This window comes from Moschus berezovskii, chromosome X (assembly GCF_049115385.1).
Source record: "Moschus berezovskii isolate FMDL1 chromosome X, NW_MosBer_1.0, whole genome shotgun sequence".
NCBI lineage: Eukaryota > Metazoa > Chordata > Mammalia > Artiodactyla > Moschidae > Moschus > Moschus berezovskii.
This window is the reverse complement of record NC_142488.1, coordinates 148,523,874-148,530,682: the sequence shown is the minus strand read 5'-3', so window position 1 is coordinate 148,530,682 and position 6,809 is coordinate 148,523,874. Positions and strand designations below refer to the sequence as shown.

Here is a 6,809-nt window from a genome sequence, read left to right as displayed (position 1 = left end):
CCGTGGGGCTGTAAGTGAAAAACAACTGCCTTCCAGAAGTCTCCTAGGGGTGGTCAGCGAACAAGAATTCAAATCTTAGCAGATGATCACAGAGCCAAGTTCAACAGGTACCTTTATAAGAGATGAAAGAGGACGCAGAGATGGAGGGAGGGGGCCAAAAGCCCAGGGACTCCTGGAGTCCCCAAAGCTGGAAAAGGCAGAAAGGACCCTATCCTGGAGCCTCTGGAGGGACTTCAGTCCTGCACCACCTTGACCTCAGGTGTATTGTCTCCAGGACTGAAGGAGGAAGAACTCCTGTTGTTTTAAACCAAGCAACTTGTGGTCATTTGTTAGAGAAGCCACAGAGAACTCACACAGCCCGTGCTCTGTAGGATCCTAGAAGTGTGGGTCTCACTAAAGGCAGATGGAGGCTGGATTACAGAACCCTTAGAGTCAACACTGGGTCCTCAGAAATGCTCAAGCAGTGGCTGGACTCCAGAATGTTGAGGAGTCAATCTGAAGCATGTCCCTAGGGTACCAGCTGCACATGCCTACCCAAGTTCTTACATCTGTACACGTGGCATAGTAAGTATCTAGTCCTGACTGAGGACATTTAATGCCACTGTTTACATTGCTCATTAAGAACGCACCAGGTACACAGGTGAAAACCCAAGTAGGATGCTAAGATGAACAATTCTGAAGATGGTCAAGGTGGGGATTTTCTCCCATGTAGCCAACAGCCCCCGTATCCCTGTCCCTGCAAGGAGTGTCCTCACTGGGACACTGGCGGGCCACGAGCAGGCATCTGGGAGTAAAGGTTAGCTGCCCCCAGGCAAGCTGCTCCTGAACCTTATCCCCTTCCCAGGTAAAATGTCAAAATATGTGGAAAAACCTTACAGGGTGGAGGAAAGTGTTGGGAGCCACACTAGTGACAGCTCCCTTGCTGAGTTGGTGCCTGCAGACCAGGCAGGATGGTCCTGGCCTGGGTGCTCTTCTGGAAGCTGTCACTTTCCCTGAGTTGCCCCGTCCATTGTGGCCCCCACTGCCATTTTTCTTGCATCCTCACTTCTGCCTGGGGAGGCTTCAGACAGCAAGCATGGGCATCACATTCTCTTTCTCAGCAGGTGGCAACCTCTCAAGTCCCGCGGAAGGTCCAGCAGAGCCCCACTCACCTCTTGCTGCCTGAACGGGGTGTTTATATAGACCCCAATCCAGGAATACCTGGGAAGGGCCGGCCAGCTAGGTCAGGCTGCCCAAGTCAGTCAATCTTCACCCATCAGGGGCTCACAGTTGCAGAAAACAGGCCTTGTTGCACAAGTCAGGACCAAGGAACAGGTGTGGGGTCCTGAAGGTCAGGATGGACATGTGGCTGTAACTCTGGTTGCTTATCATTTTAACTGGCCCATGAGTAGGGAACAACTTCACAAAGACCATCTCTGCACAAGAGCAATCCAGGAGTCAGGGAGAAGGGGGGTTGGGGGGAGACAGGAGCTCAGTAGCCTAGGTGCAGTGAAACCTTTAGAAGGCTTGCTTCACTGGAAGGAGGCTGCAGAGTGAAGCCTTGGGCCATGGACCTGTGCAGGAGACTCTCTTAGTTCAGGTCCTGCTCTGAAGCGACCTGGGTCAGCTCCAACCAACAGGTGGGCTGGGGGTAGCCTGAAACAAGCGCTATGTGCATGCTTCCTGTGTGTGGAGCTGGAGGGGTGCCCCGTGGCCTGGGAGGGACCTGCCCTCATGAGCCCCCCATGGCCTATGGGGGACTGGCCTCATGGGCTGCCATGTGCCTGCCCAGGAGAGTCCTGGGCGCTGGGAGTCTGTGCGAGCAAGCTTCTTCTCTTTGCAGCTGGCACAGAGTTGCTTAGGAGGCAGATTAAAAGCAGCCAAGGGCAAAGGTCAGGAGCAGGGTTGGGGGTTCCTCAGGTGTGCCCCTGTGGGTCCTGAGATGCAGGGTTCATTGGAGTCCTTCACATCCACCTGGGGGCCACCATGTGCCTGACCTCGGCCTTGAGCCCCTGACCCATGGCATCAGCACAGACCAGCCTGATGCAAGGCCCACAAGTTTGGACACTTCCATCAGGACTCAAGGTGACCTCCTGGAGCCCAGAGCAGAGGCCTGACCTCTGTGCACAGGCAAACCCGCCCTGCAGAAGTCCTGGTGCAGCACCCATTTGGTGCGGTCAGCATGGGTGCCCTTGCGGGAGCCAGTGTCTGCGTCCCTCCCCCTGTGACCACAGACCACGCAGCCCTGCTTGACTCACAAGAGCAGAGGCAGTGGAAGGCACACGGGGGCATGGGGTCCAAGGAGTGAGGACTCAGCTACCCGTGCCTAGTGACCCAAGACACACTGTCCACCCTGGGGTTGGTCAGGCCTTCCCACATCCTGCAGGAGGGCTGCCTCTCCTGCGTTTGGGGCAGTGTCACAGCTGGGTGAAGCATTGCATGGTGACTAGAGGGGGCCGTCACCTGTCAGCCCAGGTGGATTGAGGACACCACCCAAGAGCAAGCGTGTGAGCCAGGAGATTGGCCTGGGTCAGCCCTGAGGCTGGATGGAGGCTATGGAGGGGGCAAGGGTCAGGGATAGCGGTTGGAACGCAGAGCTGACCACCCTGTAGCAGACAAGTCAGCAAAGCAGCAGGGGGAGGTGAAAATGGTACCCTACGGGAGGATGGAGACACCAGCAGGCCTAGCCACGGGCGTGAAGATCCAGGTTGTTCCTCCCTAGCCTGCACCCAGAACACCCCCTGCGCCCACCCAGGACCGCTGGAAACCACCTCATGTCCAGCTAGACCTCCGCCAGGAAGGCAGGAAATCTGCAAACTCAATTGGACCGTGCAGGAGTTGAGATGGAGAAGTGTGGGCTCTTGGAGCCTAGAAAGCAAGGTTTCCTGTGGGGGACAAGATCACAGGTTTCTGGAGAGTGACAGGGATGGACACAGACGGGTATTGGGCCTTGGACAGATAGACAGACGAGGGGACCATCGGTGAGTGTTCCCCACTAGCACACGTCCATCCTCCCTTGGGCAGGTCCCCTCCCCTCAAAGCTGGGTCCATAAACAGAGACAGGCAGCTCCAGGTAATCAATGGATCAGTTTATTATCCAGTAACTTACACGGTGGAATCAGGATCCAGGGACGATCAGAAAGAACTATTTGCAGCTGCTCTTTGCATGGCCGGGGGTCACTGGGACTGTTGATAGTTGACGTGGTGGCGGGTGGTGCTTGGAAAAAGGGCGTACAGTCCTGAGTCAAGGTTCACGAATAGTTGGCTGTTCTCATGGGTGCCAGAAACACTTCAGGGAAAGTCTTCATGGGTTGGGGACTAACAACGCAGAGGGGCCACCTGGCTCTAATGATTATTCAGTTCAGTTCAGTCTCTAAGTCGTGTCCGACTCTTTGCGACCCCATGGACTGCAGCATGCCAGGCTTCAACAGCCTTTATTAGCTAGAAATGGGTTTGTCTAGGATAGTTGTTGAGGGAATAAAAAATCTTTCCAAGGAAGTATTGATAATGCATGATGACTAACTCCTCCCAAACAAACCCAAACACAATGAAGCAAAAGTTTTGTGATGTCTATCTAAATGAAGGCAAACAGAGAAGAGGGCAGCAGAGGATGAGATGGTTAGATAGCATCATCAACTCAATGGACATGAATCTGAGCAAACTCCAGGAGATAGTGAAGGACAGAGGAGCCTGGCATGCTGCAGTCCATGTGGTCACAAACAAACAGATGTGACTTAGTGACTGACCAACAAAGTGAAATGCAAGAAGGCAGAATGGTTGTCTGAAGAGGCTTTACAAATAGCTGAGGAAAGAAGAAAGCGAAACAGAAAGGAGAAGGAAAGATACACCCAACTGAACGCAGAGTTCCAGAGAATGGCAAGAAGGCCTTCTTCAATGAACAGTGCAAAGAAAAAAAAAATAGAGGAAACAATAGAATGAGAAAGATTAGAGATCTCTTCAAGAAAACTGGAGATATCAAGGGAATATTTCATGCAAGGATGGGCATGATAAAGGACAGAAATGGTAAATAAGGACCTAACAGAAGCAGAAGAGATTAAGAGGTGGCAAGAATACACAGAACTACTATACAGAAAAGGTATTCATGACCCAGATAAACACAATGGTGTGATCACTCACCTGGAACCAGACATTCTGGAGTGTGAAGTGGGCCTTATGAAGCACTACTACAAAGCTATTGGAGATGATGGAATTCCAGGTGAGGCATTTCAAATCCTACAAGATGATGCTGTTAAAGTGCTGCACTCAATATAGCAGCAAATTTGGAAAACTCAGCAATGGCCACAGGAATGGAAAAGGTCAGTTTACATTCCAATCCCAAAGAAGAGAAATGCCAAAGAATTTTCAAACTACTGTACAACTGCACTCATTTCATATGCTGGCAATCATGCTAAAAATCTTTCAAACTAGGCTTCAGCAGAATGTGAGAGAAATTCCAGATGTACAAGCTGGATTTCGAGGAAGCAGAGGAACCAGAGATCAATTTTCCAACATTCACTGGATTGTGAAGAAAGCAAGGGAGTTCAAAAAAAAAAAATCGAGTTATGTTTCAGTGTCTACACTAAAGCCTTTGACTGTAGAGATCACAACAAACTGAAAATTTCTTTATTTTTAATTGGAAGATAATTGCTCTACAGTATTCTGTTGGTTTCTACCAAACATCAACATGAATCAGCCATAGTTTTACCTATGACCCCTTCCACTGTGGAAAATTCTTAGAGATACCAGACCACCTTACCTGTCTCCTTAGAAACTTGTATGTGGGTCAAGAAGCAACATTTAGAATTGGACATGGAATAACTGACCGGTTCAGTACTGGGAAAGGATATGACAAGGCTGTATGTTGTCACCCTGCTTATTTAACTTCTATGCAGAGTACATCATGCAAATGCCAGGCTGGATGAATCACAAGTTGGAACCAAGATTGCTAGGAGAAATATCAACATCCTCAGATATGCAGATGATACCACTCTAACAGCAGAAAGGGAAGAGGGACTAAAGAGTCTCTTGGTGAAAGTGAAAGAGGAGAGTGAAAAAGTTGGCTAAGATCGGAGAGTGTTGCAGACCTGTGATTCAGAGGGAAAGCTGTCTCCACCTGGAGCACTTGTAAATGTTGGATTGGCCTCTGATGGACAGAATTGTCAATTTTTTAGTGAAGCATGGCTTGTGTTGAACAAGACAAGCTGGGTCAAGCATTTGAAGATGCTTTTGAAGTACTGAGGCAGCATTCAACTGGAGACTTTCAGTACTCCTCAGATTACAAAAATTACCTGGCTTTTATCAACCACTGTTCTCATATCAGAGGAAATTCCAACAGCTATGGTGTGCAGCCCGCAGAGGAAACCATCTATAATTGGAGAACAGTAATCAACAGTGCTGCGGACCTCTATTTTGAAGGAAATATTCATCAATCTCTGCAGAACATCCCCAGAAACCAGCTGGTACAACCTGCTCTTCTCCAGCAAAAGGGAGGAAAAGGTAGGAAGAAGCTCTGACTGTTTGAATACCTTCATGAATCCCTATGTAATCCAGAGATGGCATCTTGTATTCAGTGGATAGATCAAACCAAAGGCATCTTTCAGTTTGTATCAAAAAACAAAGAAAAACTTGCCCAACTCTGGGGAAAAAGAAAAGGCAACAGGAAGACCATGACTTACCAGAAAATGACCAGAGCACTGAGGAATTATGGAAGAACTGGGGAAATCATCAAAATCCGGAGAAAGCTAACTTACCAGTTCAGTGAGGCCATTCTCCAAAGACTGTCTGCACCTTATTTCTTGGAAAAAGAGATCTTCTATTCACAGTATGTTCAACCTGATCAAGGATATCTCAGTTTAAATAACTGGAACGCAAATTATAATTTTACATATGCCAATTACCCTGATTGCTAAATATACTCTTAAATTTCATAATTTTCTGACATCAGAAGTCCCTACAAGTTTTAGGATTTTTCTCTAAAAACAAATACTGAAAAAAAAAACACTTCATGATTGCTATCTTTTATGACATAGCATATAATCTATACTAACTTGGTGAGAAATTTTGCCAGTGAACAGCTCTTTAGAATGATTGTCCCATTTAAAAGTATAGACTAAATGTCCTTCCTCTTACTAGTAACTATGCAATTATTTCTTTCTAGATTAATAATGCCAGTGGAGACCATTTGATTTGCATATTGATTAAATATTATTTTCTTGTCATACACTCAGACCAAAAAAAAGGAATCACTTTAGCATATATCCAATAGCTTTAGAAACAGAACAAAAACTGATTGCCTGTGATGGTGTTCCTGCTAAATTATATTCAGGGCTTTAAAAATTTCAGTGACTAAAACTAGAATTACTATATCATCCAGCAATTCCACTCCTGGGTATATATCCAAAGAAAATGAAAACACTAATTCAAAAAGATACAAACAAATTTTTTTTTTTTTTTTGGCTGCACTGTGTGGCTTGTCAGTTTCCCAACCAGGCCTTTGCAGTGACAATGCCAAATCCTAACCACTAGACTACCAGGGAACTCCCACAGTGACACTATTTACAATAGTCAAGATATGGAAGCAACCTTCTAGCCAACAGGTGAATAAAGAAGATGTGGTATACACACACACACACACACACACAGAATATTACTTAGCCAAAAAAGTGAAATCTTGCCATTTGCAACATGGATGGACCCAGAGGATATTAACCTTACTGCAATAACTCAGACAGAGAGAGACAAATACTATATGTTATCATTTATATATAGAATCTAAAAATCGAAGCAAATGAAAATAATGAAGTAGAAACAGACTTAAAGATATAGAGAAC

General features: G+C 46.9%; 1 pseudogene; it reads left to right on the top strand.

Moving 5' to 3' along the window:
* The first annotated feature begins 5,156 nt into the window (after positions 1-5,156).
* Positions 5,157-6,200, top strand: LOC129564094 (transcription factor Spi-C pseudogene; annotated as a pseudogene).
* Positions 6,201-6,809: the final 609 nt, after the last annotated feature.